At 36.7% G+C, this 13,376-nt stretch overlaps 2 protein-coding genes across 9 annotated transcripts in view; one reads left to right on the top strand and one right to left on the bottom strand.

Annotated features, from left to right (window-relative positions):
• TRPM3 (transient receptor potential cation channel subfamily M member 3) overlaps positions 1–13,376 on the top strand; it is a 1,017,461-nt gene that overhangs the window by 198,613 nt on the left and 805,472 nt on the right. The window lies entirely within an intron of this gene.
• C15H9orf85 (chromosome 15 C9orf85 homolog) overlaps positions 1–13,376 on the bottom strand; it is an 867,064-nt gene that overhangs the window by 638,250 nt on the left and 215,438 nt on the right. The window lies entirely within an intron of this gene.

Raw genomic sequence — 13,376 nt, 5'->3', positions numbered from 1 at the left:
TTATTATCCCCATTTTTACAGTTGTTAAAACACAGGCTTAGCTAAGTGAAGTAATGTGCCCCATAAAGATAGAAATAAACTGAGGTTTGAATTCAGGCCCATCCTCCTAATTACGTCTCTATTTTACCATCTCATAGTATAGAGCCAGTAACTTCTGAGTTTTCTGGGTCACAGATACCACACAAAAATGGTTCCATTAAACACGTGGATGCATAGAGGGAAACAGCACACATTAGGGCCTATTCGGGGTTGGAAAGAATAGCTAATGGGCACTAGGCTTAACACCTGGATGAGGAAATAATCCATACCACACAGCCCTGTGACACAAGTTTACCTTGTAACAAACCTGCACGTGTACCCCTGAACTTAAAAAAGAGTTTAAAAAAATATGTTAAAAGCATATGATATACAGGACTAAAGTAAAAGTAGTTGTTTCCATTGGTTGGATGGAATCACCTACTTGGCTTGATTTCAAGGGTGGCAGAGAGACCCACGTGCTGGTTATTGCCTGAAGTTTCATGATTTGGGATTTCCTTTAGGAATGAGAACACATTGGAGCCCGATCAACCACTCGCTAGCCTGCAGATTGTTTTTCCTGAAGTGTGCTTTTTCTAAGTGTCATGGTTTAGATCATTCAGACTTTAATAGAAGTTTTACTTGTCTAATAAAAATCTTACTTTTTTTTCAAAATATTCTGTTCTTTTAAGGGATATAATATAGTCCCTGAAAAAAAAAAATGGGATATTTTGTGTTTTACTAGGGTGAAAATCTAAATATTAATGCTTTATGAAGAACAAAGGTTTCACTCTAGCTCATGCTGTGTATCCATATCCATGGTGGTTTGTTAGAGACCCAAGCCAGAGAGAAAGAGATTCTGGAGGGTCCACAAATAATTCATGTACTTCTTTGTACCTTATTGGGGAGAAATAGTCACATGACCTCAAATAACCACAAGGGGACTCTATCAGTTTCCTAGGGCTGCCGTAACAAATGACTACGAACTGAGTGGCTGAAAATGACAGAAATTTATCTTCTCACAGATCTGGACTTCAAGTCTGAAATCCAGTTGTCAGTGGGGCTGGATCCTTCTGAAAGTCTGAGTGGGTATTTGTTCCATGCCTCTCTCGTAGTTTCTGGTGGTTGCTGTCAGCCCATGGCCTTTCTTGGCTTGTAGAAACATTACTTCAATTTTTACCCCCGTCTTCACATGGCATTGTCTTTGTGAGTCTGTATTCAAATTTCCCCCTTAAAAGAAAACCAGGCATTGGATTAGTGCTCACTCTAATCCTCATTTTATAATAACTTGATTATACCTGTAAAAAACTTTTTCCAAATAATGTCAAATTCACAGATACCAGGAGTTAGGACCTGGACATATCTTTTTGGAGGATGTAATTCATTCACAACAGGAATCATTAATTGCAATGGAACCATGAGATTGGAAGGAAAGAGACATGAAAACATATGGTAATGGGTACCAATGGCTAATTACGTTCCCATTTAACATTTGAAACAGACACTTCTTTTCATAAGTTGCCAGGAGTTTAAGAAAGGTTAGCAGGTCAAAGAACTAAGACAGATCTGACTGTGGATGTAAAACAAATAATTTACCTGTTAAGAATGTTCGAGTAACAGAGAGATACTATTTGGGAAAGGAGCCACAAGGACATTTATGGTTTCATTAATTTGAGGCCTCTACTTACCTTCGCCACCTTGTGGAAAGAAGTGAAACAGATTTGTTGTAAGCACAGAGGCAGAAATACAAACCAAGCCCTTTTACCTAACTGGAACATTTTATACAGGATATGGCATCATCCTGGTAGTAATTAGGACAGAGGATAACTTAGAAATAAGTAGAATGAGACATTTCGGTGGCAGGGATGTCTCAAGATTTAAGAATACATTACAAGGAACATCATGTGATTGCAAATAATGATTCTGTGCAAGTTGTTGATGAAAGATTAAGGATTAATTGAAAAGCTGACTGTATATTTGATTATTACTCAGGTATCTTTTGAAATAAAATAACTGTTTTAAAAGTCTGCTGTCAAAGGATAAGTTGTAATTGGATAAATAAGCTGCGGGAAATGCATAGTTATAAGTGTCTTGGGGTTATGAAGCAGGCCCCATCGAAGCTTGTTCAAAGTCTCCACAGTGAGGTTTGAGTCATCACAAGGACACCGAGTACCTAAAGAGTGTGTGGGACGCGGGGAGTATCCTTGGGGTCTGTCAAGTGGCAAAATAGAGTCATTGATAAAGTGGCATCTGAAAACAACCTTTATCTGGGGCCCTCTCTTGTTATAGGATGAGTCTTCTTGTAGCTGGACATTCTGTGGCCTATTGCAACTTGGTTGTATACCTCCCTATTGACTCTCCCTGAGTTTTGGGGAGTGAGGGTTGATAGTGGTGAGACCGTTCATGCATCAGAATCTCAAATGTCAGCAAAACATGAACAAAATTTCAGGAGCGGAGAGAAGAAAGCATATGGGAATAACAGAGAAGGGCTATAGTTACAGCATATGGTGAGTGGCCTGGATCTTAAAATAGTCTGCTGTACTTGAGATGAGAGGCCATGAGATGGAATAGAAAGACTGGGAGACAGAAGAGCTGGGTTCTAGGCCAAACTTTGTCACCAACCATCTGTGGCTTAGGCAAATCCCTCATCTTTCAAATGGAACCAGATGTTTTCTAAACTCCTTTCTGGCTGGAAACTACTGTGGTTAAGGATGTTTACAACTTTCTGTTCACCAATATATGTGGTAGCTGATTCATGAAGAATATGCAGCCATCAACACTGGGGAAGCTTTATAAAACTGCCAAATATTTACAAAAGAAGGAAAACTTAGGTTTGGGGTCTGAACTGGGTACAGAGGACTATAATAAAAATAAAGATACAGCAGATATCTGTCAAGGATAAGAATAAACGCATTCCAATTGACAAACACTATTCTAAGTGTTTTCTATACATTGATCTTCATACAATTTTGGCAGAGGAAAGACACCACAGAAGGTTGAAGTCACTTGGCCTAGGCAACACAGGAAGTGATGAGGTACCCTGACTATTGAACCTTTGCTCTTAACCCCTGCATCCTAACCCCACCATGGATAGATACAGAGACATTCGGTGAGAAGGAAAAGCCAGGGGACAGTAGTGGCCTTGGACATCTCTTACCTTTATGTATTCACCCATTTACTCAACCATTATTTACTGTGTGCTAACTGCCAGTCCCTGTTCCAGACACTAAGGAAATAATGTGATCAAGGGAAGTCCAGTTCCAGCCTCCACAGCATCTTTAGTGTAGTGTAGAGGAACATAGGGAGTCAAACAGCACTTAAAATACAGCGTGGGAAATGCTGACACAGGTTGGGTATAGTCAGAACATGTGGGGGTGGGGTTGTGTATCCTACAAGGAGTAACATTTAAGCAGTAACCTGAAGGATGAATATGACCTGAAGGGTATTTCAAGCAGAAGAGAGCAAGTGGTAAGAATCTAGAGCCAGCTGTTAAACTTTGGGCTGGTGCCAATCTGGCTGCTTGAACATCAGTTGCGATTCTTATATGGTCGGTGTGGGATGGGGCCTGGGTATTTATATTATGAACAAGGTGGTCTGGAAGCCAGGATGGTTTGACTCCAGGAGTCCTGCATGGAGGCGGGTGGTTCTGAGGCCCCACCTGGGAGTTTCGAATCATGTTGGAAGGGGGCAGGAAAAGAATTGAGTTAGATGTGAAAGGTTTCAACCTCCAAGGGAGCTTCCCACTCTGGGTAGACTTTGGTTTTGGTGGTGCCTGAGACAGACAAAGGCTAGAAATTCTGGGAAAATCTGGTAGTGGTTGGGCCAGCCAGGGGGAACAACTGGAAGAGATACTGAAGTGACATGACAGGACCTGTTTCTTTGTTTGAAAAAAATGTATAGTTTAGGAAGTATTGAATTTACAAAGACTGGTGGCAAAAGGCTGCATAATGGGATGAATAATGTTCATTTAGGTGCTTTCTTGTGCATGTGAACCATGTGACCAAGTGCCTGTAAGTATTCTGACACCATTTGCAAATATTTTGCACTAACTGCATAGGTCAAATGCTGGAATAGCATATCCCATTTTTTTTCAGTAAGTAACCCTAAAATAATATAAACAGAATTATCATTTTCAATAACCTCAGTGACATCTCTGTGCTGAGATGGAAAAAATAAGTTTATTGTTGAATATAATGAATAACTATATGAAGTTATACTATATTTGAGTTGCTTTCAGAATACTCATGGGAGATATTAAGTCAGTTTTCTTTTGAAAAATTTTTACTAACTTTTGAATTATGAACTTTTCTAATACATAAAAACATAAAACAAATAATATAATGAACATTTGTAGGTATACTGTTCACTTTAAAATCTTCCCATTTCCTTCTCTCTCTCCTACCTTCTTATTGCCTCTCCTCCCATAACCTTTATTGTTGGACTTAGTGTTTATCATTGAGGACATTTAAAAACATCTTTCTATGTAAGCACATAACCCAACAAATATATAGCAAATTGGACATTTTAAAATGTTATTTAAATCATAGCTTCCTGTAGATACCCTTCCACAACATTTTTTTTGTCCATTATATTTTGAAGATATACCTATATATATATATATATTACTACTACATTCATTTTCATTGCTTTATAGTATTTGACTGTTTAAAAAGACAATGATTTATTTATTCATTCTCCTGTCGATAGACATTTAAATTGGAAACCACCTAAATGTCAAATTCTTTTACTAACCATATACATAGTTTGAATCATTCAGTCTTTGCCATTTATAGCTGTCTCCTTCCTTCATTTTCAATTATCATCTAGGTTATAGAATCATTGTTTCAGAAAGAAGTGTATAGTAAAGCCCAACACTCTGGTTGTATTCCAGAACCCAATACTTTCTAGCTGTAGTGAGTTTATTAACAGGGCCAGCAAAACAAATTGACAGCAATCTACAAGAAAAAATGTTTTCATATTAACTTATTCAGGACAGTCCATCATGTTCACCTTTAAAAAGGATGACTTTAAGAAAAGGTCACCCAATCAGATCCTGTCACACTCTTGGCCTTTTCAGCCTTGGATTCTGAATCAAAAAGGCCTTTGTTTTTAGTCATTCCTAATTTCCAGAAAGTTTTAGAAATAGTTGCTTTATGAGCATGGAGGTGTAGATATCAACAGCCTAATCGCCAGGGTATTTATGGAACTATCAGCCCCTCCCCAAAATATCTTCCACACCAGTTATCATTGATCTTTCAAATGTTCTCACTGGAAGGGACAGCTTTCTGCTGTATGACTAAAGATAAAGCTTATTAAATTTGGGGTGACATAAAGCTTGGCAAATGACTTGAAGTTAGATGACAGCTGGCAATTTCATATGATGGGAGAAGAAACCCAAGTCAACAAAATAAATTGAACTAGAATGAATGGAAAATTTCAAAAATCAATGAAAAAGCATTGGACTTGGTCAATTATATTTGACAACATTTCATGTGAAATAGCTGAGGATTTTAGGTGATACAAATCTTCATTTGAGTCAACAATTCAATTCTGTGAAACTGAAAATGCAAACTTAAGACTATAGGAACAGTTTAGGTGGAAGTATAATTTCACAATCAAGGGAAGCGATCTGCCTATTGTATTTAGGAACTAGTTAGACGACAGCTAGAGATTTTTTTGCAGTTTAGAATCTGCATTGTCACTGGAACATTGATAAACCAGGAATCAGCAAACTAACCAGAGTATTGAAAGGCTGGGGATAGTGCCATCGAAGAAGAGTTTTTATGAAAACTAGTTTCTATGTAATGACCTACAGTTCTGTTGTCATGATTGACCAGTACTTGACATGAAATATCTTGAAGGGATTAAATTGGAACAGTATGTAAATTGTGACTTCTTTTCATAGACTGTGAGATATTTGCTCATTTATTTGTGGAAACATCTCATGATCTCTCCAGATAGGACAAATCATAAATAACAAGATTTTAGAAGAATCCATTTGATACAGTCTGCAATCCATAGAGTGTGGATAATTACTGATACCCTTAAGTCAGAGCAAATGTTAATGTTTTTGCTTCCACACAGATCATTTTTTAGGCATATATATGCACTTACAATGGGAGCACTATTATGATAGAGTGTCTATATATATGCACTTACAATGAGAACACTATTATGATGGAATGTCTATGTATATGCACTTACAATGAGAGCACTATTATGATGGAGTGATGGTTTCCAGGCTTCCATTTTATCATTTTTCTTCCCCAGAGTCCAACAGTGGTGTGGAGGATTTGGTAGTCTGTTCAACGAGGTCCCAGTTCTGTAGCAGGTCCCAGTTCTGTAGCAGAGTGTAAGAATTCATGTAGGGGAAAGATTTCACAACGTAGTCTAATAGTTTCTGAGGCCCCCTTTCAAATACATTTTGACATCGGTCAAGAAAAAGACATTTGAATGATTGTTGATTATAATCATATTTTTAAATGGACCTATGAAAGAGCATTCATTAACTTTAAATGTAGGTTTTGATTTGTTTTGGTTTTGGAAAACTTACACAGTGAAAATATTATAAAATATCTTGGGGTTTTAAAAAACCTAAATTCAGTCTCCATTTAAGGAAATGATTTACTGAATGTTATGCTGAAGTCTTCTTAATGGAATTTCTCTTTACTGGTTTTTTGGAATGTGAATTGCTCCGTGAGTCTTAATCTGCTCAGCTCTGATGAAGCCTCTAAAAATGTACATTGCCATTGTGATTTAAGGTGGGAGTTCCCCTGGCTTTACCAGATTGCCTGTCTTCTATTGAGCTTTCAAAAAAGTATAAGGTCCTGATATTGAAAACGTGTAGTTTTACAATTTTCTCAGTCAGAAATACTGATTTAAATTGTATATAGATTATTGAATAGTAAAAAGGTAATTTCAGAGCCATCGTAATACTGACAAAATATACATTTTTGGATTCACATTATCTCCATCTCTTATTTTCTAATATGAAGTACTGTTGGAGCAGATAGTCTTCAAAAGAATGTGGTACTTTTCTTGCCCTAATATGAGCCAGGGTGATGTTCTTGAGTATACCATGTATTTGAAGGTGGAATTTAAAGCACAGCACGTTTGATCTGCTTTTGATTTCACATGTTGTCTAACTTAACTGATCTTCAATAGCTTTGTTTAGGAAATTTCACAAAACAGATCAGTGGCTGTTCTAGGAATAACTAACCTATATTTGTATTCTGTCATAAATAATAAGACCTGACTGGGCACGGTGGCTCATGCCTGTAATCCCAGCACTTTGGGAGGCCGAGGTGGGTGGATCACCTGAGGCCAGGAGTTTGAGATCAGCCTGGCTAACATGGTAAAACCCCGTCTCTACTAAAAATATAAAAAATAAAAAAAAGCCAGACCTGGTAGCAGGTACCTCTAATCCCAGCAACTCGGGAGACTGAGGCAGGAGAATCGCTTGAACCCAGGGGGCTGAGGCTGCAGTGAGTGGAGATTGCGCCACTGCCCTCCAGCCTAGGTGACAGAGTGAGACTCAGTCTCAAATAATAATAACTGTTTTTGGAAAAGCCAACTACCAAACTATCAAAATGACATAATTTTTGAAACAGTTTCTCTATCTGCAAAAAAAATTAGCAGAGTATGCTTTTTCTTTCTGGATTATTTTGCAGATTAAATGAGCTATATGCTGTTTGTGAAAGGACTTAGCACAGCAACAACTAGCAACAACTATACAGTGAAGTAGTGAAGTAACTGAATTGTGCTGCTGTGAGATATTCAATCACAAAAAAATTAAAAAATCCGACAGCTGTAGCAACTGTTCATCAAATGTAGCAATGATTCATAAAGAAGTCACAAAACTTATTCTGGGTAATTTCTGCGTAACCAACATTTATTTGAATTATTACTTCCATTGGTCACTGAAATGTGTCTATGTATGTGTGTAACTTTTAAATTCTTATTAGTGCCAAAATAAGAAAATTTTGCGTTTTAGGGGCTTTACACTTTAAGCTGTTGGTCAATGATCAGAGAAAATAACAATTAAATTTTTTTTTATTTCTTTAAGTCATTTGTCACTTTGTATAGAAAGAAAATATTCCTTAAAGCTCATGGGAGTTGCTCATTTTGACTTTTTTCTCAACCAAAAAGGAACATACTACTTCTCAGTGCAAATCAATCAGCCCCGTTTGCAGGGATTGAATATCTTCTCAACTTTTCAAGAAATAAGCAATCAACAACGTGATCTTTAAATAAAAAGTGTTAAAACCTAACAAATACAATTTTAATTTAAAAGTTTTAGTTTAAAAGTTTAATTAAAAAGTTGTTTTAGTATTATTAATTTCTCATTTATTTTTTAATCAAATTTTCTAAATAAACATGGGGCCCCACTATGTTGCCCCAGCTGGTCTCAAACACTTGGCCTCAGGTGATCCTCCCCACCTCAGTCTCCCAAAGTTCTGGAATTACAGGCATGAGCCACCTCACCTAGCCTAATGTCTCTTAAATCATGTTAAATTACAGATGATGAGTTTATTGTCTGTGGGGCAAAAAATTAAGCTATTTGATTCAAAATGTTTAGTTTGTGATTTTAAAACTGTAACCACAGTATCCATGTAAAAGTTTTGAAAAATTTAAAATCAGTCACTCTCTGTCAAGTATGATAATAGTGCATTTCAATAATGGTAAGTAAATAAAAAACTGAACAGAGCTATGTAAAATCCATGGACAAAGAGCCTTTCTATGCTTTGTCAGAAAACAAAACAAGAAATCCTCAACTCTTTGGGGGGAAAACTGAGGATCCTTATGAGGGTGCTACTGATGAAAGGATTTTTAGGAGAGTTATAGAACAACTGACAGTAACTGAAAGTCTATTATATATCAACATTCTCACATTTGCTATCATGGTTAACCTTTCTAGCAACATTATTCTTAGGTGATGGTATAATTTATTGTCCAGGTGGCGATAACTTCAACCACTAAAATGCTAAACCAAACATGATATTGGAATAAAAGTAATATATCAGAGCAATCTTGTGAAAAGTAGAATATATAGTCAGCGCATATAACTTACCTTTTTCATTATAGGGAAGCTCCCTACCCTTTAGGGATTTGTTTAATAACTAGATTTCCTAACATATCAGAAATGTCAGTTTCTCTCCTGAGAGGTCACTCATGGTTTGTGCCACATTGCTAAGAGGTGACAGCAATGTTGTATCCTCACTACCCGTGCCCAGAAAATAAAAATACAAAACAGGTTCTCTATCGTGAGCCTCATTCCCCATCCCAGTATATGAGGTTTTTCCAAAAACAGGTCATACTCCTACCTTCCACCCCTGCTCTGTTCCCTTCTGTACACAGCTGCTGGTTGTCTCTCTTTGCTTTCCTGTTTCAGCCAAGACAACAAGATGAAGATACCACTCCTCTTAATTTTTACATTTCCTCTCATTACTTTATCTGAGGCTTACCCCTCTTTCCTACGAGCTACTCTTTGCTTCCTTTGGCTCTTGGCCAATGGAACCTCTTTCCCAAAGGTGCCTCTTTCCAATTAAATTTTTTTTTTTAATCTTTTATTTTTCTAGTTTACGACAGTTGTTAATGACACTGGCTTCCTTGCAAAGAGTTTAGCTCCCTGTATTGGTTTACCAGAAAGCTAATGGCAGTTTAATGAGGCCTGTGTCTAATTTTGTACTTGTATTATTTTATTTCTTAAAGTACACCCCTAAGACTATAGAAGCAGCAAACTCCTAAAACCCAGGAGACAGATAGATGCTGGGACAAAAAGTAAAAATGAGCATAACAAGAAGGGTCAAGATTATGTTGTTAACTTTATTGCAGCAAATTAAACATTAATTTTTTTTAAGTCTACAGATTTTAAGTGTACAGTTTGATACTTTAAAGATTCATCCTTGTTTTATGCATCAATAATTCATTTCTTTTTATTGCTGAGTGGTATTCCATTGTGTGAATATGTCATATAGTTTTTATATCCACACATCTGTTGGTAGAAATTGTTTCCAATTTTGGAGTAAAACTGCTATGAATATTCTTATTCAATTCTTCAAAAGAATATATACTTGTATTTATTTTGACAATATATCTGTGTGCAATTGCTAAGTCTTTTAACAAACATTTTAAGAAAAATATGCTAAACAATTTCCCACAGTATACTATTGGTAAGGTTAACACTTCCAGTTGGTCCACATCTGGCAACATTTTTATGTTGTCAGCCTTTTCAAGGTGAGCCAATCTAGTGGGTGTGTGGTGTAATTTGTAATTTTAATTTGCATTTCCCTGAAAACCAATAATATTCAGCATATTTTATGTGGTTTTTAAAAATTTATATATCTTCTTTTGTCATATAACTGTGCACATCTTTTGCCACCTTTTTTAAAATTATACTTTAAGTTCTGGGATACATGTGCATAACGTGCAGGTTTGTTACATAGGTATACACGTGCCATGGTGGTTTGCTGCACCCATCAACCCATCTTCTACATTAGGTTTTTCTCCTAATGCTATCCCTCCCCTTGCTCCTGACCTCCCGACAGGCCCTGGTATGTGATGTTCCCCTCCCTGTGTCCATGTGTGCTCATTGTTCAATTCCCACTTACGAGTGAGAATATGCGGTGTTTGGTTTCCAGTTGCTGTGTTTGATTGTTGATAATGGTTTCCAGCTTCATTCATGTCCCTGCAAAGGACATTAACTCGTCCCTTTTTTATGGCTGCATAGTATTCCATGATGTATATGTGCCACATTTTCTTTAGCCAGTCTATCATTGATGGGAATTTGGACTGGTTCTAAGTCTTTGCTATTGTAAATAGTGCTGCAATAAACTTACGTGTGCGTGTGTCTTTATGGGGGAATGATTTATAATCCTTTGGGTATCTACCCAGTAATGGGATCACTGGATCAAATGGTATTTCTGGTTCTAGATCCTTGAGGAATCACCACACTGTCTTCCACAATGGTTGAACTAATTTACACTCCTACCAACAGTGTGAAAGCATTTCTATTTCTCCACATCCTCTCCAGCATGTATTTCCTGACTTTTTAATGATTGCCATTCTAACTGGCATGAGATGGTATCTCAGTGTGGTTTTGATCTGCATTTCTCTAATGACCAGTGATGATGAGCTTCTTTCATATGTTTGTTGGCCACATAAATGTCTTCTCTTGAGCAATGTCTGTTCATATCCTTGGACCACTTTTTATCTTTGCCACTTTTCCAGTGTTTGTTTTCTTGTTATTGAATTGCAGGAGTTCCTTATATATTGTTTGTAAGTCATTTGTCAGATATATTGTGAATATTTTTTCCAGGCTGTGGCTTGCTTTTTGTTTTATTAATAGTGTTACGTGGTGAGCAGAAGCTTTTAATTTTGATGAAATTTAGTTTGTAATTTTTTTGTTAGTATATTTTGAGTCCTATCCAAGAAACTTCTGTCAACCTCAGTGGTGTGATACTGTCCTATGTTTTTTCTAGAAGTTTTATAGTCTAAGCTTTTATGTTTGTCCACTGTATTGCTATTTTTTTTTCCTAGCAACTAATAAGCAACTTGCGAAAGATATTTTTAGGTCATGCAAATATCCTGTTTTTTAAAAATCCATTTTCCCTAGATTTAGTATCCGTTGATGTTTCTCGCTTCAGTTAATTTTTTTTTTTTTTTGAGATGGAGTCTGACTCTGTCTCCCAGGCTGGAGTGCAATGGCATGATCTCAGCTCACTGCAACCTCCGCCTCCTGGGTTCAAGCAATTCTCCTGCCTCAGTCTCCCGAGTAACTGGGATTACAGGCATGCATCACCATACCTGGCTAATTTTTGTATTTTTTGGTAGAGATGGGGTTTCGCCATGTTGGCCAGGCTGGTCTCATACTCTTGACCTCAGGTAATCTACCTGCCTCAGCCTCCCAAAGTGCTGGGATTAAAGACATGAGCCACTATGCCTAGCTGCCCCAGTTAATTTTTTCTATGGTGGTTTACAATGACAGATTTTCAACTTACCCCACATTCATCAGTTATCATCTTGTATAATGAAGACTCCCTCCTCTTCAGTTTATCTGTCAATCTAATCTAATCTAATCTAACATGGAATAATAGATTTCTATTTTATGCAATAGGTTATAATTGTTATTTATTTTGATACTCAGATTGTCCCAGATGTGGCCAGTAGGTGCCCCTTCACGATGAGTCCCTATTCCTTTTGAAATACCTCCATCATTCTTAAAAATGACTTCCTTGCGTGAACCCGGGAGGCAGAGCTTGCAGTGAGCCAAGATCACGCCACTGCACTCCAGCCTGGGCGATAGAGCAAGACTCTCTCAAAAAAAAAAAAAACAAAAAAAACAAAAAACAAAAAACTTACTTTCTGGCTTAATAAGATGACTCAAGCTCATCTTATGTTTTCATTGCATCAGACCTGGAATAATCCATTTCTTCAATGATTCCTGGATCTTTTGTTCCTTCTAATGGGAAATGCTATATTAGAAACCAGTATCTGGGTTCTGGGAGTGCTTGCTGCTCCTGAGATGTTATTACTTGGAGACCCTTTCAGTGAACAGAGATAGAATATAAATATCTATGTACCCTTTTCTCTTTATGAAATTACTTTCCGTAATTATTTTATGTAGATAACTTCAAGCCAATCTCACAGGATTCTTCTGTGTTTTCTTTCATTCCATATTTGTATCTCCTTTCTTCCATGTGAGTGTCCTAGCTCTCAACATCAACAGATTTATTCATTGTCCAACATAGTATACATAAAATAACTCCAGAATGGCCACCCCATGCCATTACAAAAACCAACCTACTACTAAAAGTTCAGGATGTATTTGAATCCCCTTCCCACACTGATAGTGAAGTTGTATTGTCAAAATACTTTGATTAGAAGCTACTTGGACTAGTTCTTTTCTTTCTTTTTCAGTGTCATCATTTATTATTGTGAAATATACTTGAGTACATTTATTTTTGTTTGCATTCAGTTCTGAGTTCCCTTGCTTCCTTTTTAACTTTTGTATCCTAAATAAAACATTTATGTGCTCCGAAAGTCAAAATTTTACTTAAAAAATACACTAAAGGAAGTGTGGATCCATTCCCTAATCCTTTCACCCTTTAACCTCCCTCCTTTCCCTACACTAAGCCCCTATGGAAAATCTATATAATTCTCTGGCTTATTCTACTTCAGTTTCTTTTGGCAAAAATAAGCATATTTATTTTTTTACCTTTCTTATACAAAGGGTAGACTATTGTAGATATGTTAAAATTTCATAGACTTAGTAATCGGCATTAAAAGATTCTTCATTTTTGTTGTAGCTTGATAGCTCATTTCTTTTTATCACTGAATAATAAACCATTGTACAGATGGAC

This window comes from Macaca thibetana, chromosome 15 (genome assembly GCF_024542745.1).
Source record: "Macaca thibetana thibetana isolate TM-01 chromosome 15, ASM2454274v1, whole genome shotgun sequence".
Taxonomy (NCBI): Eukaryota; Metazoa; Chordata; class Mammalia; order Primates; family Cercopithecidae; genus Macaca; species Macaca thibetana.
The sequence above is the reverse complement of the archived record's forward strand: the minus strand, read 5'-3'. Positions and strand labels throughout refer to the sequence as shown.